Consider the following 27,974-nt stretch of genomic DNA (forward strand, 5'->3'; position numbering starts at 1 on the left):
TTTGTTTCTGTCTGACTGAATCATTCCAGTCTTGAAGCACCCTGGTGGTTTAATTAACCTTGTTATTGCATTTACTATCTCCCACATACTTGTTTGTGGGAAAGTGCTCTTCTTGGCATTCTCTTAGTTAGAAAAAGGAACACCAGGACTGTGACACTGAACTTTGCTCTTGAAGTGCATGGCATGGTGGCAGCAAAAAGCTTAAACAAGCTTAGTTTTTCATTGATGGGGTGCAACTGGCAAAGCACCATCTTTCCTTGACACTGTATGACAGCTTTGATGAATTCTAGGCCATTCTTCCTTCCAGAGCAACAGTTCTAGCCTAGCATGGGGTTTGGAACCATTATAAAGAGAAACATGGTGGCTCTTGTAAGAGGAGTTTGGAAAGTTTTACCCCAGCAATCAAGATGTATGTTAAAATGATTAACTGAATCCTGTGGATACACTGCTTCGACATTATGTAAAAGAAAAAGAGAACATCTGTTATTATTTATCCTCACTAGTTCCTCATAAATAAGATTTTTCAGTGAGCACTATCTTATCCTGGAATTAATTCTTTCAATTCTTGTCATTTTTTCTTATTCTTATAGACTATTATGAGAGAGATATTGGCAAAAGATTTGAAATAAAGGACACAAGATGCGGTTGCCTTTGGATTGTTGAATTTCAAGAGCAGCACAAAACAGATCAGTAAAAGGATGTGCAAAGTTCTCTTAAAAAAACAGATATATTCCTGTCCGGCAGGGTTTGACATAAACTAGTTGAAGGTTTTGACATATCCACAGAAGGAATTTTAGTCATGGAAGCAGATAACAGGAAAGTCAGAAGCAATATGGGCTAAAGCCTATCCAAGTATGGTTCAGAGATGAGGGAGTGAAACTTCATTCCATTGAACCTCAGTACCAAAGACAAGGCTGTTCATATGGTGAATGAGTATCAGGCTATTTATACTTGAAGCTATTAAACATTCTATTTACAAAAATATCTTCATTCTAAATCCATGTTTTTCAAGTAATATTCTACTATTTGGCTTCCAAAGTATCTCTGCTCCAAGAATATATATACTAATCACATAGATTTCATATATATCATTTATCATATATATATGTGTGTGTGTGTGTGTGTGTGTGTGTGTGTGTGTGTGTGTGTGTGTGTGTTTAAGTAGGCTCCATGTCCAGTGTGGAGCCCAACACAGGGCTTGAACTCAGGACCCTGAGAAAAGACCTGAGCTGAGATCAAGAGTCAGATTCTTAACTGACTAAGCCACCCAGGTGCCCCTCATGTATATCATTTATAAGAGTAGTTATCTTGGGGTGCTTGGGTGGCTCAGTGGGTTAAAGCCTCTGCCTTCAGCTCAGGTCATGATTCCAGGGTCCTGGGATCGAGGCCCATATCAGGCTCATTGCTCAGCAGGGAGCCTGCTTCCTCCTCTCTCTCTGCCTGCCTCTCTGCCTACTTGTGATCTCTCTCTGTCAAATAAATAAATAAAATCTTAAAAAAAAGAATAGTTATCTTTAGGTGAGTAATTAACTATATTCCTTCAGTGAAGTTTTTTTTTCATTTAAATTATTCATCATAAATGAATAATTTGATTTATGGGTCAAAACATTAGTGATTACTGTGCATCTGCCCTTAATAGATGGATGGATTTTTGGCATGTTGATAAAATCAGGGTGTAAGGTTTTCACTATGAGGGGCAGATCCAGGATTATAATATATTTGCTAAGATCACCTTTTCCTTTTGGCCTTTTTTGTGATGTACAACATGAACATACAACAAATGGATTGTTTGTGGGTGGGAAAGTAGTTGAAGTAAATTATTATTGCTCAAGCAGTACTTGTTTGAAATAAAATATTACACTTAATGCATTGTTGTATAATAATAGGGTGGCTACAGAGTCAAAAAGACCTTCTGAATTCTGGATTCACCACTTACTAGCTGTGAGATCACCTTAACTTTCATGGACATCAGTTTCCTCTCTAAAATGAGTATATTGTTAAAACTCTCTCATAGGGTAGCTTTGAAATTAAATGAGATAATTCATAAAAAGTGCTAAGTGAGGTGCTCAGAGTATGGCAAGAAATGAGTGGTAGCTAATGTTTTGAGCATCTGTCACTAAAATTTATAATATTATCATAATAATATGATGTAAATTAAGCATATGACTGGGGAAGCAAGAGTTTGACAGAACCAATTGCAGAATACTTGTGATCATATACAATTGAGCCTTGAACAATGCAGGGGTCAGGGGCATCAACACCAGTGCAGTCGAATATCTGTGTCTAACTTTTGACTCCTCCAAAATTTGACCAAACACCCTACTGTTTGTTGACTGGGTGGATGCCTTACTGATAAATAAACAGTCAAGTAATACATGTTTTGTATGTTACATGTATTATATATACTCTATTCTTGTAATAAAATAAGCTAGAGAAAATAAAATGTTATTAAGAAAATCATAAGGAAAATACATTTATAGCACTGTACTGTATTTATATAAAAAAAAGTCCACATATAAGTGAACCTGTGTAGTTCAAATCTGTATTGTTCAAGGATGAACTTGTATTTGTACTTGTATTCAAATCTGTATTGTTCAAGTAGTTCCTAAAAACTATTCCTAATCTAATATTTAGATCAGTACAATTACCATCTCTGCCCTCCTCCCCAGTACAAAATTTTATTTTTAATCCCCACTAATTCTTATTATTCATACTATTTGAGAAACAGATACAATAATGAATGAATAATCTTCTAGATGTTCTCAAGTTTCAGTGGCCTAATACTGTAAAGATTTATTACTCCTTTATGTCACATTCCAGTGTGGGTCAGATAGATAGTGGGGGTGGGTCTTTATTCCAATATGTCACTCAGAGCCCACTCTGCCATCTTCTAGAGCCCTGGAGTCCTCCATTAGATACTCTGTACTAGATAGGGAGGGAAGAAAGCTTGTTGAGGATTCTGAAAGATAATATCTTATCCACTGGCCCAAAGTCAGTCACATGGCCCAAGCTAATCACATAGGAGGTTTGGGAATGTAATTTAGTTATGTGTTAAGGAAGGAAAATAAATGGGTTTGCTGAACATATAGCATTATCTCTGCTTTACCAACCATTCAAACACTTCCATCAACAAAACTAAGTTTTATGATTCTTCTCTAAGTTTTCATTAATTAACAATGGTAAGGAACTTCTGCTTACAAAATTTATTTGCACATAATTTTGTAGAGCAAAATATCCATATTAGAAAGACTTTATCAATAGGGACTGGTATCTCAGAAGGTTTTCTACTCACTTTGATAGATTTTTGTTCTATAGGAATTCTCTGGGTAACTTTTTGTGGAACATTTCTCCTACTTCTTCATGTCTACTTAAGGCTCATATATGTGAAAGAGATTATATCCTCAAGTGAGCATTTTCCTTACTTTTATCATCTTGTGTCATTATCTCCACATTCTTTTATTATAGTTGTTATTGAGAGCATACTTTCAGATTTAGCATGGAGATTAACTGTAAAATAAGTAAATAGTGAATTGTTTTGTTAGAATGAAGTGTAGAAAGTCAATGCTTTTAAGAGGTTTTTTCATTGTTAACTGCTAATTCTGAGTACAATACTAAAAAAACTGCAGATTGACAACCTTAGATTTAAGAATTTTTTTCTATGAAGAACTGCTATGACACTAAAATTTACACACGGTGCAAGCTTTGCTATGATACTGCAAAATATGACTTTTTCTAAAGTTTCACTTTACTGATAAGAGTTCCTTATATAAAAACCTGTGTAGCACATGGGTTCCCAGGCATTCTCCAAAGGATAGACTTAAAATGTTTTTTTGAGGTGTTTATTCATCATGGCTAAGTAAATAGAAGAGAGCTTCCTATTTATTTTACTTTTTTTTTGTAATTTTATTTTTTTCAGTGTTCCAATATTCATTGTTTACACTTTACCCACAATTTACAAATAATGGCAGCTAACACTCACCACTCACATTTTAGTAATACTAATAATCTGTTGGAGACTGGTTATGTATATTAATGATTTCATTTCCACTAAGTATTTTAAATTATATTGATACTATTTATTTAGGAGGTATAAATATTTCAATTATTTTCTCATAATTTATATGCATATGTGAAATTGGTCTTTTGTGCTGACATTTTATTAGAAATCAAAATAAAGCTTAAAAAGAAACTATCCCTTATTCTTGTTTTTTTTTAATTTTAAAAAAAATATTTTACTTCTTTATTTGAGAGAGAGAGCGAGCAGAGCAAGAGAGGGAGAGAGAGAGAACACAAATAGGGGTGTGGGGCAAAGGGAGAGGGACAAGTAAAGTCCCTGCTGAGCTCCATCCCAGGATCCTGAGATGATGACCTGAGCTGAAGACAGATGCTTAACAGTGTGCCCCTCCCTTATTCTTGTTTAATCAGAAGACATATTTGTGATACTCATTAAGGTACATTCTTAAATGGCCATTTGATTTTTTTAACCTTTATTAAATTTTAAAAAAGACTTTAATTAATTAATTTATTTTAAAATTTATTTTCAGCATAACAGTATTCATTGTTTTTGCACCACACCCAGTGCTCCATGCAATCCGTGCTCTCTCTAATACCCACCACCTAGTTCCCCCAACCTCCCAGCCCCCGTCCCTTCAAAAACCTCAGATTGTTTTTCAGAGTCCATAGTCTCTCATGGTTCACCTCCCCTTCCAATTTCCCCCAACTCCCTTCTCCTCTCTAACTCCTCTTGTCCTCCATGCTATTTGTTATGCTCCACAAATAAGTGAAACCATATGATAATTGACTCTCTCTGCTTGACTTATTTATTTTTAAGTAGGCTCCATGTCCAACATGGTGTTCAAAAATCAACGATCCTGAGATCAAGCATTGTATGCTTTACCGACTAAACCAGTCAGGTGCCCTTAAATGGCCATTTTAGTAATTAAGTGAAGTTAAAGATTGACATTCTTTGGATGATTACATATTTATGCACTAACTTCCATTTTTAATGGTTATTACACTAATAAGTAATTCTTACATTAAACATTTGTTGTTTTCCAACTGTTTTTTGAGTTGCATTCTATAATTTTTTTCTGTAATTACCTGTTTGCAAATTAAAAGGTTATAGAATTGAAAATAACATCATGATTTTAAAAAAAAAAAGATTTATTTATTTAATTGAGAGAGAGAGAATGCACATGGGAGAAGGAGCAGAGAGAGAGAATCTCCAAGCAGATTTTCTGGTGAGTGTTGTGTCCTATGTGGGGCTGGGGCTTGATCTGATGACCCATGAGATCATGAACTGAGCTGAAACTAAGAGTCATTCACTTATCCAACTGAGCCACCCAGATACCCCTAATATCATAATTTTTATGTCCATGATAGTCTAAGCAAATTTAGTTTTTATTAAATAAATAAATTTAGGAAAATCAGTATCCATAACTCTATTAGTTCTTTATTGGAAATGCATATTATCTAATAGAACATCTCTATGAGAGAAAATGTTTGCAAATATATATTCAAAAAAGTAGAAAATGGCATTTTTAGTATTTTATTAAGTAAAATAAGTTATTGTGTAGTCATAGAAGAACTATGATTAAATATTTTAGATGTTATATATTATAAATTCAGTTGTCTTTCATTATCTGTCATTGTATATAGGCTTTTATTAATTATATTGTGTTCTATAAATAGTTTTCTTTATATTTTAGAATAATAATTGCTGAAAATGAAGAAGCATTTACTGAGAAAATAATTTCAGTTATTTTAACCTTTACACAAGTTTTCTAAATCTTTAATTTCATTTACTCTAGTAAATGTGAAGCTCTAGAAAAATTTCTAAGTTTTCGTCTACTTGGACATAGAAGTTACTGAATATTCATATAAGAAATTATCACCTTGAGTGCTGCATATTCTTTAGGAGATTTAATATCATGTATTAAAGGTTATGAAGGTTTAGGTGCTCTAGACTTTAGACTGTTTTGTTCCTTTTGTTTCATAACTTAAGTTGGTATTACAAATGCTGCATTTATATCATCAAACTTTTATATTATAGGACTTAGACATTTTAGCTTAAGGTTTTATGCATATTTGACAAAAATAACTTTAGTCCCATAGTAGTTAAGCACAAATTGTTTAGCATTTGCAGTTGTAACATAAATGCTAATTATAATTCATTGGCAAACCATTTAAGATTTTATGTAAGTTGACTCCAAGACATTTTCTTCCAAAACAGTTGTTACATTTCCCCATGTTTCCTGCATGGTGGATTTTGAATTTAGCATCTGACATGTTTTCTCAACTACTGGTTTATAATGAAAACATGTAGGTACTCGAGGGAATGTGTTAAAAGCAAAAATTCTATGATCCTTGAAAGGTAAATGACAGCGCTGAGATTGTCACATCTGGATCAGAAATGTCTCATCTATTTATCTATCTAAACAAACACAAATAGGATAATTAAGATCCTAACCATGCATGTTTTGAAAAACAACTTATGGTTTTGATTAGGTCAGAACCCAGTGACTTTTAAAAAATTTTTCTTTGTTCCCACATATGAGTAAAAATGGGTTGACCTTCAATAATAAGTGCCTCTGAATAATCACAGCAAATCTATTATTTCATATTTTGAAATATGAAAGTAAAATTAATCTTCAGCTTTTAAACAATCATATATATATCTCATATACTTAAACATAGATGTTTATATACATATACACATAAATATACATGCATATACACATATATAATTATTCAGCTAAATTTACCTTACCATATTTTCCTTCTTATTAGAATAGAGCTAATCTATTTCAGAGTTTCTAACCTATGGCAGTAAAAAGTCAGTCACATACAAAAGCAAAATGAATCACTTGGAAAATCACAATTGTTTACATTTAAATTTTTAGCGTCATAGTAAGCTGTTTCTTGACTTTTAAATTTAGCTTTGTATGTAGATTATTAAGTTAAAGAAGAAATTTTAATGTAAGCTAATATGTTCTAAAATGCATTAGTTTAACTCCTAAAAATACCTATTTTGATATTTCAAAGATAGGAAATTAAAATATTTGTTTACATTCTAATAAATTTTAATTTAGTATAATTATACTTTCTTGCTGAATTGCAAACATTTTCTTTAAATTCTAGTCATATGGCTTGCTATTTAATATAATCATACTCTCTTGTTCAGGTAGTAGTAAAGTAGTTGTTTAATTAAACATGTCATTTGTTTATAATGTAGTGTTTCAGAAATGCTAGTTCAAAAGCTAGGATAAGGATTTATATCAAACATTTCAATCTGACAAGTAAATTACATTTCTTCCACCTATAAATAGGAAAGCAGAAAACTCTAGCAGTGATGAAAAGACATATTCTTATTACTTAGAGATATGATATGAACCAGTCTACAAAATTTGAACTTTCCCACCTTCAAGATTAAGACAAAATCTCGACAACCACAAAAACAAGGCACTGTCTTGAATTTTAGTGTTTTAAATATTATATTAAAATTGTCCCTCCTTTTCTTAGTCAACTCAGAAGGTCAGAAAAATAGGATGGATTTTGGTATGAAAATCTGGATAAAATTAAATCCATGAGTTATTGTACATATATGAAAAACGAAAAGTCTCAGTCAATGCCATTCAAAATGTCTCCCACTTGCCAAAGCAGAATTAGAATTGTTTATATTTTATTACAATTTATATTTTGTTAGGTAGCCTTTGTTGTAATTTCTCCTTTACATAGAATATTTGTTGTTATAGCCGTTACCATCACTTTTACTACAGTAAAAGGATTCGCCTTTTAGTTAAACTTCTGAAGTGAAAAAAGCTCAATAAAAATTATATATTTAAAGTAAAAATTTTACAGAGTGCTTAACCGCAAAGAAATTTGGATAATCTTCTAAAGCCCTATGGAACCAGAGAACAGGTTTTATGTTTTGGTTATCTTTTATGTAACTGAAGCATAATTGTTCCTGAAAAAGTATTTCTGGTTTTCATTTTCTCATCAGAATTAAAACATTATATGGGAAAACTAAAAGATTGCTAATAGTTATGAATAAATTTCTAGTTTATTGGAACAAAGCAAACTGATGGTACTGTGTCATAAAACATAAACAATCTGATTTTCTGTTCTTCACTCAAAGTTCAGCTATCATGAGCTTGTTAAAATGTTTTCAAAATTACTGAAATATTGCCTCTTTATGAATTCAAGGTAAATATAAACATCCATTTCTTCATTTTCTATGAGATTTTCTCTCTCCTTCTGTTAGGTTTTAAAAATTATTTTGATAGGAACATTGATATTAACTAATATTTATTGAGTGATTATTATGTGCAAGACACTTTACATATGTTTACTATTTGGATACATTTGGTCATATCTTCATACATACACATTGTTATACTCATGACATACTTGTATTTTGTTGAACAGATTAAAATTATATATAAAAGAGAAATTAAGAGCCAGTCTTTTAGAATTAACAAAAAGGGATGTTAAAAATGTGGTAAAACAAATCTGGTACTTTTTTTTTTTTTTTGGCAGTTATATTTTTTCTCTCCTCAGTGAACCACAAAGGAAGAAGATGCGTATAATTTTTACAGGGGTGAAATAGGTTGTCTGTCAGTTGGGTTTAGGCGACAGTCTGTCTGCAAGCCGTAAGATGATCTGCTGAGCACCAGAGGAAAGCAGGCAGGATTCCTGGCTTGCAAGAATAGATATTGATCTACCTTAGCCACCTAAACAATGCCTCACCTGTTTGCCTTGTCCATACCTTATTTTACGCAGTCTAATGCTTGTTTTGTTTGACTTTTCTTTTATTTCTCTGGATCTGAGCTTTGATACACTTTGGGGAGTACATAAACACAGTGTTGTACTTGAACATCACCATACTTCTGAGTCCTCTGGTGGTTTAGGACCACCCCTCCCTCTTGAATAGCTCTGTTATTGAAAATTATGAACCAGAGCTAAATTACTAGGCCTCATACAGAAGCAGTTGATCCAGCAGCCTAGTGTCCAATAACACTGAATGTGAGATGCTACTAATTACTGCCCTATGGACCTTGTTGAAAATTTCTTAAATTTCAGCTGGTAAAAGGCTTTATTATTATTAATTCCTTTTTTTCCTCAGCAGATACTTGAAAGATAAGTTACTACAGTATTTAGAATTCTATCCATTTTTTTTTTTTTTTTGGAGCACAACTATGTTACTATGTACTGCCTCAAGCACTAATGAAACACAAAACTACATTCAGCTTCCCAGTAAACTATAATATAAATATTTTACCAGCACTTATTATTAGTTTGCCATTTCCTGCTGACAGCTATTCCAACTTTGCCAGCAGGCACTGGATCTCACAATTGTATTATGTTTTGAACAAATAGCGACAAACACAAATTCTCACAAATAAATGAACAAGATTTCCTGGGAAAAAAAAACCTCTTCCAATGTTAAATGAATATTTCTTTCAAACTCTGACATGTAATATTATTTAATTTGCATATTGTACATTTCACTTTTACTGGAAAACAATTAAGTTAACGAGGAACTAAATACTGTGCACTCAGGGATAATTTAATATTACTTGTTATTTGATTTTAAGGTTTTTTTTTTTTTAAACTTTTGGCTGTTTTAGAGAAGCACACATCTGAATACTTATACTGATAATGGAGCCCTCTGGTTTTCAAATGATAACAGTTTAAAGAAAAAGCATGGAATAAAGCATCCTCTTTAGGACTACAAAATAAGAAGGTTCATATAAAACTTTGTGTTTTATATGAAACACAAAACTTAGCAATTGATGAGATCTGAAAGTGTTTAAAATATGTCTTGGCTTTAAACTGGAATAACTTTCTACTAATGCAACTTATATCAGCAAACCTGATCCACTCCTTTGCCCTACTCTTGCTTCCACCACCTTTGTTAGATCAAACCCTTAACATACTCAACATTTGCCCACTTGTAATTGACTGTGGCTGGAGAAGAAAAATACAAAACGATGTTAACTGATCTCAGCTTAAGTTTGGGGTCAATTTTTGTAACCAGATCTTTAATACCGTGTAGCACTCATACTACGTTTTCCTAGCTCATGCATAAGATGCAGACAATTATTTTTCATCTTCTCTCCTCAGTATCTCCAGCCTGTCTTTCTTCATCTTTATCCTATACTGCTGACTATAGTTTCCGCCCCACTAAGAATGAAACAAACAAAAGAGTATTTCTATGAGCTCATACTTCTTTTCTTTAAGTTTCGTTAGCCAACATGTACTACATTATTGGTTTCAGATATAGTGTTCAATAATTCATCAGTTGCATATAACACCAAGTGCTCATCACATCACATGCCCTCCTTAATGCCCATCACCCAATTACCCCATCTCCCCACTCCCCTCCCCTCCAGCAACCCTCAGTTTGTATCCTATAGTTAAGAGTCTCTCATGGTTTTCTTCCCTCTCTGATGACTTCCCGTTCGGTTTTCTTCCCTTCCCCTACGATCCTCTGTGCTCTTTCTTATGTTCCACATATGAATGAAACCATATGATAATTGTCTTTCTCTGCTTGACTTATTTCACTTAACTTATTTCACTCAGCATAGTACCTTCCAGTTTTATCCACAGTATAAGTGGTAAATATTCATCCTTTTTGATGGCTGAGTAGTATTCCTGTGTGTGTGTGTGTGTGTGTGTGTGTGTGTGTGTATACCCCATCTTTTTTTTCTTCATCTGTCGATAGACATCTCATATGAGCTCCTACTTCTACCTATCTCTCTTTGTGCAAATTTACTTGAATTTTTTTTATTAACATACTTCTAGAAAAAGTCTAGCTCTCTACTTTTTACTAGATCCTACCCTTCTGTCCCCCGCTCTACAACATGAATGTAGCAATTCTCTCTTCTCCTTTTTGCACCAGACATACTTCCCTTGCTACTGGGTAGTTCACTTCAGCACATACACACACGTTATTTCTTGTACTTCTAAAAAACTCACTTTTGATTACACTTCTCTTTCTGGCTCATTCTCTTTACAAACTTTCCTCTTCTCTCATTTCTTTTAAAAAAAAATCCCTGAAACAGAGTTTTTATATGCAGTTTCCAATTTCTACCTCTGATTCTATAATCCAAACAGACTTTTACTGCCGAAACTTCACTGAAATGGCTTTTATCAAGGTTGTCAGTGAACTCCATGTTACTAAATCAAATGGTCAATTTTCAAGCCTCATCTGACTTGAACTCTCATTTGATTTGACAAAATCAATCACTATCTCGTTCTCACAACACTTGCTTTATTTGGTTTGTAGGAAGACAAACTTACATGTTGTTTTGTTTTACATTTGTTTGTTTTCCTACCTCTGCATGTTCCATCTCAGATTTTTTGATATTTCCTTCCAGTTTCCCTGACTTCTAAATATTACATGTTTCTGGGTTCAGTACTCACATCTATTCGTTTTTTGACCCTTAATAATTAATTTGTTGAAGTCACCCACTTGCAAGGCTTTGATATGCTGATTTAATATATAATGTATAAATTATATATATAAATCTACAATACAAAAACATCCAAATATGTTACATAAAATATATTTATATTGTAAAATATATAAATACATAGTATATAAACCTATAAACATGTTATATATAAATCAGCATATAAATATATGATCGATTCAGATTTCTTTTGTGAATTACATTCTTTACAGCTACCCACAAAGACATGTCCCCCTGGATAGCAAATATACATCTTAAGTTTAACATGTCCAAAGATAACCTTTTGGTATCCTCTCCTAACCTGCTCTTCACCCATTCTTCTTCTGTTCAGGGAAAGTCAACTCCACTATTCTAATTACACAAACTAAAATTCCTTAGCATGGCCTTCAGCTATTACCTTTCTTTCACATACCACATCCAGTCTGTCAGTGATTTATGTTTATGTCATGTTATGTTAGTCCTATTCTCAAAATGTATCCAAAAGCCAGCCATTCCTTGCCACCCTCACTGGCACACCTTGGGTCCAAGCCATTCATCGTATCTCCCTGGATTATTACAAAAGCCTCTGCTTCTGCCCTTGTCTCTCTTTAGTTTTTAGTTTTATTCAACCAGTAGCCAGGAAATGTTCAAATCTAACTCAGCTAATCTCAGTTTTCTGTTCAACTTCCTATTGCTTTCTTATTTCAGTCAGGCTAAAAGCAAAAGTCCTTGCAAAGATTATAAGGCATTGCGTGACCTGTGCTCTTCCTCACCCCTCTGAATTCATAGCCATTTCCTCTCTTCGTCCATCACTCTGTCTGGCCACTTTGGCCTACTACCTGTTTCTCAAAGGTACAAACATTGTTCCCATAGCAGGACCTTTGCATTTCCTATCCCCTCTGCTGAGAAGGCTCCCCTTGCCCCAGCCACACACACACATATAACAAACAAATGGCTAACTTTCCACTTCCTTTACACAGATTTCAATGAGTCCTTCCTAGACTGTACTATCAAAAATTTTAAGCCTTCTTCCACACTTCCCATGACTTTCCCCTATTTTATTTTTCTCCTTATCATTTAACTAACATACTATATATTTTACTTATTTATCTTGTTTATTGTTTCTCTTTCTCACTTGAATGCAAGCTCCATGATGTCAGGGGTTTTGTCTTTTCATCTTATTTTGTCTGCGATAAATCTTCAGTGCTTAAAACATGTCCTAAGATAAGGTTGATAAGTATCTGATTAATGAATATATGAACAAATGAATAAATAATGAATAAGTGAAGATTTGGGGAAAGTTGCATAAAGAAAATATTTTATTAAACTTCATTTTTTGGGTAATTATTTATAAATTGTGAGATGTCTGATGAATTGAGGAAACAATAATGTATTTTTCTTCTCTGATTCTTCTGGTCTGACCTGCCAATTCTGCCATTGCACTCATTGATTTCAAAGGCTTTGATATTAAGCATGTAATAATTTAATCTTCTTTTATATCCCAGATTTCCCACTTAAAAAAATGCCAGTTAGTGCCTATTTATAAAATACATTATGGATGAATGAAAGTAATTTAAAATGACCTATTCTGGAATTTAAAAAATTATAGTCAGAAGGAATGTGTAATGATCTCTTTCTCCTCTGGACTTTTGTATATATATTTCTTTGGGCCCAGTATGCTTTTACTCCTTTCTCAACTTTTCATTCTCTGACCTTGAAGTCTCAGCTTAGATGTCACTTTCTTGATAATATCTTCTCTGCAAATGGGATTAAGGACCATACTTACCTCTATCATGACACTATACATTGGTGAAAAAGTTTATTGTTCAGTCTCGTAATAAATAGACTTCAAATGAATTGAAGGCAAGTCTCTTGTCTTATTTTGTTTTGTATACGTCTCACAAAACTTCATGGCTAAAATATGAACAAACATTTAATAATAAGGGTACTTCTGCCCTCTAGAGATAGGACTTAATCAGTTAAATTGAGACATGTGAGAATGAAACAGGAGCTGTGTCTGTTTTGATCATTTTTGCATTTCGTGTTTGTGCATAGTAAGTGTTTAATACATGGTGCTGAATGCAGTTCTATGTAGTGAAATTAATAATGAATATAAGCACATGCCATTGCTTTCTACTGTCTGTGTTGGTAAGATCCAAAATGTCTTCAAGAATCATCACCTAATAAATGTACTCTGTTAACACAGAACAAGCTTATCACATTGACCTGGGTTTTTGGTACTTTCCTTTACCAGAATCTATTTGAGGAAGATCATTTTCCCAAAAGCCAATTTGTAGAAGGATGATTTGTCAAGTTTGTTCCTTTTAACTTTTCAGTGTTAGCAGTCAAGTTTTTATTTTGTCATTATAATAGCATTTTAAGTAATGTCCAAATGCTATCTCAGCTCCCTTTTGGCATATGTAGACTAAGGGGCAGAGAGTGGAAGAGATAGATTAGAGAATGTGGAGAAACTGAGGAAAACTCAAAATTTCTTTTCATCAACTTCGTATTATTTGTGTAACCTGAAAACAACCACATTACTCGACTGCAGAAACTGGATTTGCTCTGTTCTAGTCTCAAGTGAAAGATAATTCCCAAGTGAATCAATATCTCTTCCCAGAAGCTAGCTCCCACAATCATTTCCCAAAGCTCCAACCTAAAAATGTAAATAAATTTTAGGTTAAAAGAATATTCTAACCCACAGGTTGGGAGAAAATATAAATAACATATATAACAAAGAACATGAATCTAGAATATACCAAGAACTCTTACAACTACACAATAAAAATTAGCTGATTTTAAAAGATGGACAAAAAATTTGAATAGATGTTTCTCTAAAGGTGTGGCCAATATTCAAATGGCCAATAGCCATGAAAAGATGTCTAACAAAATTAGTCACTAGGGAAATGCAAATCAAAACCACTATGAGATACACCACTTCACACCCATGAGGATGGCTAAAGTAAAAAAGATGGACCATAAGAAGTGTTGATGAGTATGTGGAGAAATTGGGACTCTCATATATTGCTGGAGGAGTGGTAAAATGGTACAGCACTTTGTAAAATAATCTGGCAATTCCTCAAAATGTTACCTTTGTTTCTTTCCTGAATTTGACTCCCTGTTTATGGATTTCTAGACTCCGTTTTCTTGACTCATTTCTTTGAGGAATAGGTCCTTTAATAGCTTCCTGAGAAAGGCTACCTGGAAGGTAAGTTATTTGAGATACTATCTGGAAAGACAATATTCTATTCTTATATTTGATTGATAGTCCTGTAGGAAAACTTTTTTCTCAGTATTTTTAAGCTATTTTTCTATTGTTTTCCACTTCCTATTGTTGAATCTTATTTGTGTTTTAACTGCTCTTTGTTGTTTACTTGTTTATACAACAAAATATAATTAATGCACCTAATTTCTCTTGTGCAGATCTACTCATTCAAAGTGAAGTGGAACAATTCTACAATGATGGAGAATGTGGGATACTTTAAAATCTAATTTAGTAGTCTAGACAATGTATATTCCTCACTGAATTTGTCCAATAAAACTAATTTGACTTTTCTAACTTTTGCTGGCTTTATTGGCATTTCTTTTGATATGCGTTAGAAGACATTTTAATTCCACTTAGAATAGTGGTCAGATGGTAGTTAACACGTGGTGGGAGACCATAAATGAAATGAAATCCTCTTCTGTAAAGCACTTTTTCTTTAAAGTTATGACAAAGTCATTCCATGGGGGGAAAAAAAGCTTTCAACTGTGGAAGCAAAGTGAGAAGGGAACAGCAGTTTAGAGCAAATACTAAAAAAAGAAGAAAATTTTGAATTGACAACCCATTTATTTATATTTACCAGATAATTGCTTTACCTCCTGCAACACTTTGATTATGAAATAAAGGACTGAGGAAATTAACTGGATTAATTCAGTCAAGTAAATTGTCAGTTTTTATTTAAATTGTTTCCAGAGGTTTTCAATCAGGTGGTAGGTGAAAAGATATTCTCATCCTTCTGCCCTGGGATTATATCAGAACCTCAGCAATGGGAGTTAAGAATATAGGGCTATATGGGTAAGAGGAGAAGGACATATATTTTCTAAGAATTCCACGGGGCTTTGGATACAACTCCATGCTGGTTTAACCAATCCAGACTTGTATTTCTACTTTACAGTAGCCACTTTACTCAGTCTCTCAACTGCCTTTTATCTACCTAGCCCCGCTACTACTTCCCCCTCCTTTCCATTTTCGGAAGGGAAACTAATTGTGATAAAGTGAGACATTTTGTAGTGAAAAGGATACAGTTTTAATACTTTTAAAACATTTCAAAAAGCAATACAATTAGCTAAGCACTTATGTTTTATTAGTAATAGCAAGCAAAATTAATAAGTAAATTCAACTAAAAATGATTATGTGTCAGAGTGTATAGTTTTTACATTGACATTTCACATAATCTGACTTTGCTTAGAAGAGAAATCACTCGGCTGTTAAAATTACTTTTAAAGAGCTGTCAAAATTGGAAAACCTGCTGTCAAAAATATGATGAGAAAAGTTTAAAAATGGTAAAGTATGTTGACTTAGACAAAAAATATTACCTTCATGAAGGAAAACTTGAATATTTATCATGATCTTCAAAAGGGATGATTTCCCCCCCTGAAATTGGACATCTTTGTTTTAAAATTTATATCTTGACACGTTTATTTTCACTTTAATAGCAACATGAATGAAACCATTTATATTTGTACCACGATGAGAACATGTCTAGGTGCTAGAAAATACTAAAATATTAATGCCATCTATGATCCTTCTTACTATTATATATTTTGCTTCATTTAAAAAAAAAAAGATTTTATTTATTTTGACAGAGAAGGAGTGTGAGTGAGGGGAGGGGCAGAAGGAGAGGTAGAGAGATCATCTGAAGCAGACTCTCAGCTGAGCATGGAGCCAAGACCAGGCTTGATCTCACAACCCTGAGATCATGACCTGAGCCAAAGGCAGATACTTAACCCACTGAGCCACCCAAGCATCCCTATTTTGGTTCATTTTTTTTTTTTCTTTTTAAGATTTTATTTATTTATTTGACAGACAGAGATCACAAGTAGGCAGAGAGGCAGGCAGAGAGAGAGGAAGGCAAGCAGGCTCCCTGCTGAGCAGAGAGCCCGACGCGGGGCTCGATCCCAGGACCCCGAGATCATGACCCGAGCCAAAGGCAGAGGCTTTAACTCACTGAGCCACCCAAGCGTCCCTATTTTGGTTCATTTTTAATTGAAGAGGAATTTTAACCCTGTCCTTGTTTTCAGCTTCTTGGACTTCTTATATATGTATTTATGAAATAAAAACATCTTAATCAATAGAAGGATGGAAATTATGTTTTTTGGAAAGCTTGGTGAGATTTTTATATTTTTATTCTGCCCATTAAAATTACAAGAAAATAATATTATCTCCCATATGCCAGATGCTCAGTTATGCACCACTGAATTTGAATTCCAAATGGTTAACTTTGAAACTTCACACTAGTCTTCACTTAAAGATTGATCCTTCTGTCCGTATCATAATATAATTCAAAAGACATAAATATTTGAGGGCCCTGGAATTGAGGAAAGATACATTAGTAAAACTGAGCCTCTTTTAAACTCTTTCCATTTTACCATGAGTAAAATCTGTCAATAATTTAAACCTCAAAGACTTGAATTTCTCTTTGAAATAGATACTAGAATTCTCCAGAATATGTTAAACATTAGATTATCATTTCTTAACAAAAATAAATAAGGATTGTATTTAGGTGACTAAAATATATGAATATGAAATAAAACACAAGATTCCCCCCCTATTTTTCTGCCTTTATAATATAAGGCTTTAAGTTGGTAGGCTGAGTGACTACTTTGTCCATTTGTTACTGTTGTGTGACCTTAGGTATTTGCCTCTTTCTCCATTTATATACTACAACTAATCAGAATTGTCCTCAATCTGGTACATTCACAAAAATGTTACAAGGATAAGCTTAAAAATGATAATAAAGAACTTTGTAAATGTACCTGTTTAAATAGCCCTGTTTTATAAAGAAGGAAAACAAAGTAAAGATACAACTATAATGGAGTGGATTACTTGAGCTGGAATTGTGGAAGAAAAAAATTTTCTCTGCAAAAGGAATAAAAATACAATCATTCCTGATGAGCAAAGAATATTGTTTTATGATAGTTACTTATGTGAAATAACTTAGGGTTGGCTATTAGACATCCTTATTTTTATATAACCTTCTATTTTATTGCCACTAGATTTAATCATGAAAATTTTAAAAATTGAATTTCATGAACCACATAATACATGTATCCTAAAACATACAAGCTTAAACAATAAAGGAAAGGTACTTAAAAACATTGCCATGAGTGAGAGAAATGTAATTTCATGGCATTGCCTTGAATGCCAGAATAATTTTAGTAGATGACAACTATATAGAAAATTAAGTGTGGGGCTTGCAAATTTAAACATATTTGAATCTGAATATATAAATCTCATTGTTCTCAGAATCATGTTGACATACCCTTATTACATATATGCATAGGAAACTGTAAATTTAGAACTCTAACTGGTAATCCAAAATACAGTATGTGTACATTGAAGAAAAGTTTGTGTTGCTATGGGAACTTTGGCTTTGTTTATATTATATTGCAAACTATATTATGTGCCTTGGTTCACCTTAATGACTACCTTCAGATATTGCTAATTATACTATTTTCCCTCATTCACTCTGATGATTAACTCCTTAAGGTTAATATTGCTCATCTTTATTGAGTTAGTTCATATTTTTCTTGAATACAGAAATATGAACTTACATTTACCTTCATTTGTGAAAATTGCATTATGCATGTCGCCATCACCTGTTCATTACATTAAGTAAAAGGAGTTTTAGCTTTTATGAAATTTGCAAAATTACATTTATGAAAATTATAAGCTTGACCTTGTTTGCCTATAGGGTATAACATATTCTAAATTGTAGAAAATAAAATTTGTGAACATTTCTTGTTTTGGATATAAAAATGTATAATTTCCCTATTCAGAATTTTTTGTAGCATTTTAAAAAGAGGAAATCTAGGCCATTAAAAAAATTGTTCACACTTTCAATGTATAGGCAAAGACATGATGAAATATTCATTATGTATATGCAGAATCTCTATAGAGATAGTAATGAATGTGTTACATTATAAATATACCTATAGAACAGATGTTGAATCTCAAAGCTTTAGTTACCTTTCCACATTTCCCAATTAAGAAACTGGAAAATCAGAAAAATTTTAGAATGAAAACTATGTATGGGTTATTTATTATTTTTAAAGATTTTATTTATTTATTTGACAGAGAGAGAGAGATCACAAGTAGGCAGAGAGGCAGGCAGAGAGAGAGAGAGAGAGGAGGTAGCAGGCTCCCTGCTAAGTAGAGAGCCCGATGTGGGGCTCAATTCCAAGACTCTGAGATCATGACCTGAGCCAAAGGGAGAGGCTTAACCCACTGAGCCACCCAGGTGCCCTGTATGGGTTATTTTAATTAGGAGAAACTGGGATTGCTATCTTTATTCAGAAATTGTCCCTGGGTTTCTACTGTGTGCTAGATATGTGCTGGACATGGGCATTCCTGGTAATATAGATAAGCTCTCATAAGGTTATAAATATCCAAGGAAGCAAATACAATATAGCCATTCAGATCCTGTATTTTATAAAGCTGTTGTTAAAACCCTTAGGATTTTTTTTTTTTTTTTTTTTTGCCTTCAGGAGTATATTTATTGTGTTTGAGATAATACATGAGGTAGTCTCTGAGCTACAAAGGGTAAAAAAATATTCTCTTATTATAAGTTGACATAAGTAAAAGGTAAAATGTTTTTTCCAACAGCATGAACCACAAAGAAAGAGATAGATGTTTACTATAAATAACCCTGAACCTCTATGTCTACCTTTGTAACTTCATGCAAATAATAAATTAAGTTAAAATGCAGTACAACACACACACAATTTTGTATAATATAGGATATAAAATGCACTATAATTATTGATAAAGTTCAGGACAAGTATCCTTAGTATACCACAATATGCATGTCAATATCCCAAAGACTGAAGACTAGTCTGTTTAAAATGTCTACTTGCAAAGCTACAGCTACAAAATTCTACTCTTAATGACATTTATCCTTTTGGGTAATATTTCAGTCTTCAAGGGATAAAAGCAGAGAAAAGAAGTATGTACACTATGAGGGTTCAGAAAAATTCTCCCCAAAATGTGCTACTTTGGCATGTGGACTATTTTGAGCTGAAGGCAATCAAGACACAGAAAACTCAAGAAAAATTTTTACCTCTCCCTTTAACTACCTAAAACAATTTATATAGGGGTCCTAACCCAGAGAAAGAGCTATAAACAAGAAAGAACTTTTTTATTTGAATGACTCATCTGTATGGGAGGACAAGCATCTGATTCCTAAACATCTGCACTTCTTATCCTGTGAATCACCCTCCTCCCTTATGAAGTCCATGGCCTCTATCACATTCCTTTAGTGAAGATGGCATATAAGCCTCAACTGCCTGACTTATCCCCATGTTTCATATTTTTATGGGATCTCCATATGTATATAATTAAGTTTGTTTTTCTCCCATTAATATTTTATGTTAATTTGATTATTAAACCAGACTAAAAAAACCTCCTAGAATGGTAGAAGGAAAATTTTTTCCTCCCCAACAACAGAAGTTGATATTATAAAGTTGATATTGTAAAGCCCATGTTGCATGCAGAGATTACTTAAAAATAAAATTAAAAAGTTTGCAGTACAGTAAGAAGGTGTCCCTATTCCTTCCCGTTGCATAGAAATTATGTGAATTAGGTTGCCTATTATCTTGCCATATTCTGCTTTGTTGGTCAAATACTGAGAAGCAATGCTTCCAACTTGAATATCTGCAGACTGCCAAAGGGAACAAGCCAGCAGCAAAATCTTTGAAATTGTCAAAGTGGGACTCCAGTTGTCTTTAAGGATATTTAGACAGGTCCTTGACTATTGATGTTTCAGCGATAGATTCTGGTGTGAAAAGTAACTTTTGGTCGCTTAAACAGATAATTGGATGAAAATGTGATGTCCAGAAAAACCATACCACCTTCATGCACACAACCTAGTGGACCAAATATAGCTAATTCCCATTCATAAATGTTATCTCTTTGAGCCCCAGGATGGCGGTAGGGTGGAGGAATGTGGATGACCTCAGTTAGCTCCTTCTGAAGTCTTCGCACTAGCAGATAATTCAGCAGCGTTTTTTTTTTTAGAGATTTGGGTGTTTTGTTTTGTTCTCCCCTGCCTGTCCCCCCTGCCGCTCCTCCCCTGTGACAAGATTTTCTTTATTCTTTTTCTTCAGGCTATCAGAGCAGTGAGGTCTCTCTGATCTGCATCTGAACTACCACTGCTGGTGCTCGGGTTATCATCATTGGATATTTACCTATCATTGGACACCTTGGTGAAGTTATTTCCTGGAAAATTCAACTGTTCATCTGAACTATTCATATAGTCCTACAGTGTGGGAGAAAGAGAGGGGTGGAAAAAAACCATTCCTTAAGGAAATGCAGGCAGCTGGGAGTGGGGGTTGAGGGATTAGGAAAAAAAAAAAAAAAAAGCCAAGGAGAAGCATGGAAAATCAAAAGTAGGGGGGATTATGCCCTTTAGGAACTTTTTTAAGGATAATAATTTTTTAAGGGTATGGCTATTAATATTTGCAGACAGGTTGGTTCAGGTCAAGAAGCAGGGGTTTGTGGAGAGAAGTTTTATGTATGATATAGGAATGATGGATACACAACATTCTGCCTTTGTCAAAACCCAGAGGACTTTTTATAGCACTAGAATGAATTTTAATGTATGCAAATAAAAAAATCTTTTAGAAGGTTGGGAGATCTCAGAATGGAATGCATATTGTCACAAAACAATCTAACTGTATGACATTAACAAAACAACCTCACAGCAGGGATGGATAGTAAAAGTCCTGCCTTAGGAAGTTTGAAAATGAGTGGAGTCTGTAAGACCAAAAGCAAAGGGATTCCACATAAACATTTATAACTTCAGTTAATATTTGTTTTCCATAAAGGTATGAGCTAACAATTCTGAAGCCACTATGCCTATATACTAAAATTGAACAGTTAGGTAGATGGATGGCATATAGTAGAAGCCAACAGTTTCTCACTGTTGGAACTGGAGAATACAGGCAAATAAGAAAAGGCTAGAATGAACTATTTGATAACATAGAGTGGAAGACATCAGCATAAACTAATTTTAGCTTAATACAGAGTCAGAAGGATACATACAGAAATATTTATAGATATGTTTATATACAAAACTTAATATAAACCCATATATTTCCTTACTCTATTAGATGAGAGGGCCTAGAAGCAAGGACAACCAATAGTGACAAGCACACTTAGCACACTTAATACATAGATCTTGGTTTCTAGAGCCACTCTGATCACAGGAACTAGGGCTCCTTGGAGAAAAGGCTGATTCTAGGGCTATGGCAGGGAATATACAAGATGAACCTGGAGAAACTTATAGTGTCAGAAAGTAAGGAAGTATTCAACACACACAACAGTGATATGTCAAAGAGATACAGTATGTCAAAGGGATACAGAAGCCAATTGAAATAGCTCCTGATGGCCAAAGCTGAAATTATTTGAGCATCAAAATAAAGTAGTATTGAATTATAATCCAAAGTATAAGATAAGTATCCATGAATCCATCCTGATAAAAATAAATGATTGGTAAGTAAACGAATGGGGGTGAATAGACATATCTCCTATGTAGTAACCCAATGATTTATGTAGAGACTCTACCCTCAAGAAGATGGAGTATAACTCCTTACACCTTCAGTGTGGGCTACATATAGCGACTTCCTTCCAAAGGGTACAGAATGAAAAGTTGGAGAAAAAGAGTAACTTTACAGTGGAGAAACCTGACCAATACCGCCTGAGCCAGGTGATCAAGGTTAACAAAAACAGTGACAAGTCATACCAATAATATGTATTCATGATATATGAAAAGAATGGCACTTTAGCCTTGAATCTTCCTCTCTAAAGCTCATAACCCTGCTTGAATAAAATACCTTACCAGTATTCCAATCTGGCATGATCATCAAACACAAGGAACGTCTGAGTAACTGCCACAACCAAGAGAAGGCTCAGGAGACCTGACAGCTAATGTGATGTCTTGGGTGGAATTGTGGCAAATAATAAGGAAATATGAATAAAATATGGGTTTTAGCTAAAAACGTATCAGTGTTTGTTCATTAATTGCAACATATGTACCATACTAATATAAGATGTTTATAATGGGAGACACAATATGTAGTATATGCTAGTTATCTGTACTACCTCTGAAACTTTGCAGTAAATCTAAAACTATTCTAAAATAAAAGGTTATATAGACAAATCTTTACTAATCACTCTATTGGATCCCATTCCTGCATTCTACCAAGACAGACTGTCTTTCAGTCTTTATTTCCAGTGAACCTTTGAGGTCTGCAGGTCTGGTTCAGTCAGATCAGTTCTCACCAAGGGTAAAGGGCATGTGAAAGCAGCTTACACTGACAGAGTCTATCATAGCAGGCTTTCTTTTAAAAAGATTCATGATGCTATGTGTCTTTCCTGTCTCTTCTGTTCTTCTCCTTCAGTTGCTTTATAACTTCTCATTGTTTGTAACTTTCTTGTCATGGAATGTTTACCATTATCTGCATCTATAGTCCTGATGGGGACTATTTGATGACTTTGTTTTTGTTTTGGGGGTTTTTTTTTTCCTTCAAATTTTTATTTAAATTCTAGTTAGTTAACATATAGTGTAATATTGGTTTAAGGAATAGAATTTAGTGATTCATCACTTACATATAACATCCAGTGTTCATCACACCAAGTGCCCTCCTTAATGCCCGTCATCCATTTAGCCCACTCCCCCACTCACCTCCCTTCAGCAACCCTCAGTTTGTTCTCTATAGTTAAGAGTCTCTTATGGTTTGCTTCCCTCTCTTTTTCCCCTTCCCTTATGTTCAACTCTTTTGTTTCTTAAATTCCACATAGGAGTGAGATCATATGGTATTTATCTTTCTCTGACTCATTTCACTTAGCATAATACACCCTAGCCCCATCCACATGGTTGCAAATGGCAAGATTTCATTCTTTTCGATGGCTGAGTAATACTCCAATGTATATGTATACCACCTTTTCTTTATCCATTCATCAGTTGATGGACATTTGTGCTCATTCCATAATTTGGCTATCGCTAATGATGCTTACTTGCAGACTTTGAATGTACTACATATTTAAACCTTTCTATTTAAGTAGAGGTATGTGTGTATGTGTGGTATTGCTAATGTTTTATTTATTTAAAGTCTCTTTCCTACCTCTCTCTATAGCATCCCTTTCTACCAGTTTTGAATATTTTTCTTGAATTTTTTTATTTCACTTCACCAAACAGACTTTCATCACATTACATCTTTATATAATAATTTATTAAATACTTGTTAAGAAAGATAAGGAATTTCATGTAAGTACCCTATATCTCAATTTTAACTTCCATGCTATATTTTTAAATTTATATTACTATCTTAGTATTTGTTACATTCACTGCTATACTATTCACCACATACTTGTAAATGACATACTTAAACCAATTTTTGAAAAAACTTTAAATTTACAGAAACATTATATGAATAATACTGAAAATGTCTAGATATTTTTTCATATTTAATAATTTTAAAATTTTAAATATTTTACCACATTTGCTGTATCACCTCTCTCATGCATACTTTCTTTCTCTCATATATGTGTATGATTTATTTTTCTAACTCGTTTGAGAGTTTGTTGTATATAATAAGCCCTTTCCTCCTTTAAAACTTGAGTAGTATTCATTTCTTAAGAAAAAAATTTTCTCTTATGAAATCCAAGTATAGTTATCAAATTTAAGAAACTTATCTTTGATAGAATGACATATGTCTTTTAAAAAATGTTCCCAATAATGTTTTTTACAGTATTTTATTTAAAGTTTTTTTTTTTTTTTTTTAGTGATCTTTCCACCCAACATAGGGCTTTTTTTTTTTTTTTAAGATTTTATTTATTTATTTGACAGGCAGAGATCACAACTAGGCAGAGAGGCAGGCAGAGAGAGAGGAGGAAGCAGGCTCTCCGCTGAGCAGAGAGCCCAATGCGGGGCTCTATCCCAGGACCCTGGGATCATGACCTGAGCCGAAGGCAGAGGACTTAACCCACTGAGCCACCCAGGCACCCCCCCAACATAGGGCTTTAACTCACAACTCCAAGATGAAGAGTCATATGCTCTTCCAACTGAGCCAGCCAGCCAGCCAGCCACCCCTTTTATATTATTTCTTAACACTGGTAGAGCATACACTCTAGGATCATGTATTATATTTAATTTCTATGTCTTTTTTGTTGTTATTTACTTTAAGCTGAAAACTTCCTAAGTCTTTTTAAGAAATAATTTTTAATATATTTTAAAAATATTTTATTTTTAAGTAATCTCTACACCCAACGTGAGCCTCAAACTCAAAACCCTAAGATCAAGAGACACATGCTCTACTGACTGAACCAGCCAAGCACCCCCAGACTTTCTTTTAATCTTTCATATCAACGACCTATTTTAAGGCCAATTATTTTATAGAATGTTCCTCAATTTAGAGTTGACTGATTTTTCTTTATTATTAGACTCCAGTTGTGCCTACCTGGCTAGAATACAACTGAAGAGATATCCTTTTCATGGTATCATATTTATGGGCCCATATTGTTGATACTAATTTTGTTTCCTCTCTGCATGATTACTATTCTCTTCTTGCAACCAATAAGCAATTCTGTAGGGAGGCACTTAAGAATCATGTAAAAATCCTGCTGTTTGTCATAATTTTCCTTTAAATTTAGCATCCATTGGTGATTCTTACTTGAACTACTCTTAAATATGAAGGTTGCAAAACAACAATTTTCCAATTCTATCACTCTGTATTTGTGGTGTCATCTTACTATAATGGAGAAAATGTTCTCCTTTCTGCCTGTTTCTATGTATCTATGTATCTACCTATCATCATTTCTCTCTCTCCATCTCTCCACCTATCATCTGTTTATAAATTCATCCTCTATCTATTTATAATCTTTCATCAGTGTGGACTTACAGATTTTATTTTAATCATTGGGTTATACTCCATTACTACCTTATTTATTTTGAGTCTCAAGTTGTCCCAGAGTTGACCAACAGGAGACCTTATGCTCTGGCTTCTCTATCTTCTTGGCATTTGTCCTCATCCTTTTCTTAGATACTACCCCTTTATACGATAAGATGTTCTAGACTCATTTTGTACTTTTCTTGACTCACTTTTGATTTTTTTGTGGCAGCTGATGTGCTCATTCTTGGTGTACTATTGCCTGCAGTCCCTTTCAACAGAACTATGGTATGTATGGATATATGAAATTAAGAGTGCATATTGATTCCTTCAATTGCAAACCAAACCTATACTTGTTTTTTTTTTTTTTATTTGTATCTCCCTTCTTCCACAGGGAAAACCCTAATTCACAACAATATCAACTCATTTGCTTGATTATCTATATATAAAATAACAAGTGTACTAAGAAGTATTCAAAATTTGTTAGTTCTTTCTCTTCCTTAGATTGACACCATACAACCAAAGCTTTGTATGCAAAACTTACTTGTATTATTATTTTTTCCTTCTTCAGTGCATTTATGTCCTTTATTTGCAATGCTGTTGGCTCTTTCTCTTTTTTTCCTTTTTTCTTCCTCCCTTCCTTCCTTTCTTTTTCTTTTTTTCTTCCATTTAGTTTTAGGTGTTTCTCCCCATTCTTATTAAGTGTTGATTTTGTTCAAGTTTTTTTTTTTTATTATGAATACTTCCCAATAGAAACTATTTAAAAAGGCATGCTCAGAACAGTCTCATTCCATCCCTTCTCCCTTCCATGTGATTCTTTCCATTCTGTGTATATATATATATAGATAGCCAATTTTATCATTCTCTGGTTTATATTTCAAGTTTTTATTTTCATTTTAATATGTTTTTTTTTATATTATACTAACCTGTTCAAACTGCTGTGTGGTTTCTCTCTCCTGTTTACATTCTGACTGACACACTTTCACCATAGTATACCTTCAAATAATAGTATACCATTTCCCTCCTACCATTTTTTTTAAAGATTTTATTTATTTATTTGACAGATAGAGATCACAAGTAGGCAGAGGCAGGCAGAGAGAGAGAGAGAGAGAGAGAAAGAAGCAAGCTCCCCGCTGAGCAGAGACCTCTCCTATGCAGGGCTCGATCCCAGGACCCTGAGATCATGACCTGAGCTGAAGGCAGAGGCTTTAACCCACTGAGCCACCCAGATGCCCCTCCCTCTAACCATTTTTACTGCTATTTTTGCCATACATTTTACTTCTACCTAAAATTTTAAATGAATTTTTAGTATTTGTCTTGATCATTCAATTTTCTGTTATTGAAGTTAAAATATTTTATGTCTAATCTATTGTTCATTTCATCTAGTGAATTTATCTTTTCATATACTGTATTTATTTCTCTTGTGTTTTATATTTTTGTTATGTATTTCATGTTCATGTTTTTCCTCATTATGTTCATGTTACTCTTTAAATTCCTGAATATATTTTTTGATACCTATTTGAAGGTTGGTTTATTCTAATCTTTTCATCTTTGTCACTTGTGGTCTTGTGCTGATTTTTCTTTTAGTTATGGATTTAATTTTCTTGCTTTCTCACACATGTAACAATATTTTATTGAATACTATACATTATAAACTTCATGTTGCTGAGTGTTGAATTTTTAAAAGTTTTCCTTCAAACTGCTAGCTGTCATATAATTTTGTTCTGCCAGGCAGTTAAGTTTTATCCCATTAGGACTTTCTTTGAAGCTGTGGTAGAGCAGATTGGGACAGTCTTTACATTAGGCCTAGTTTAGCTCTCTTGGTGTCTCTATTGAATACTCTAGGTAGGTCTTCAGTGAATGAGGAATCTACACTCTGACTTTTGGGAACTTGAACTTTTCCCACCCTTTTGAAATTTCTGGGAATTGTTTGATACACACTCCCTGTTGTCTTTGTCTCAAACTACTCTTGTATGACCGAGCTCTGCTTGGGATCTACCTCCTTCCAGTATGGTCCAGAAAGTTCTTCCAAGCAGAAATCTAGTTTGATTATAAAGTTCACCTATTTTTTTCCTTCTCTTAGTGATCAGAGTCACATGATGCCTGTTGTACAATGTCTAAAAGCACTTTATTTATATTTTCCTATTTTTCTATTTGGTAATAATAGGTGGTAAGTCCTGTACTATTTCCTCCATGACAGTAGAAGTATAAATCCCTGTGGTCATCTAAGTTCTGTCTTTAACAGTGACAGTTTTATTCTTCTAATTCTTTTTCAAATACTTTCTGCTTATAATTTATTTCCTCCTATTGTTTTGCCATCTCTTCTTTGAGTCCTGTATTTCTATCTTCCTTCAGAGGAGAGTTTGCTAT

General features: G+C 33.6%; 1 pseudogene; it reads right to left on the minus strand.

The window, feature by feature from the left end:
- Positions 1 to 20,122: 20,122 nt before the first annotated feature.
- LOC116590197 lies at positions 20,123 to 20,968 on the minus strand (annotated as a pseudogene).
- Positions 20,969 to 27,974: the final 7,006 nt, after the last annotated feature.

The sequence above is a fragment of the Mustela erminea genome, chromosome 5 (genome assembly GCF_009829155.1).
Source record: "Mustela erminea isolate mMusErm1 chromosome 5, mMusErm1.Pri, whole genome shotgun sequence".
NCBI classification, from domain to species: Eukaryota; Metazoa; Chordata; class Mammalia; order Carnivora; family Mustelidae; genus Mustela; species Mustela erminea.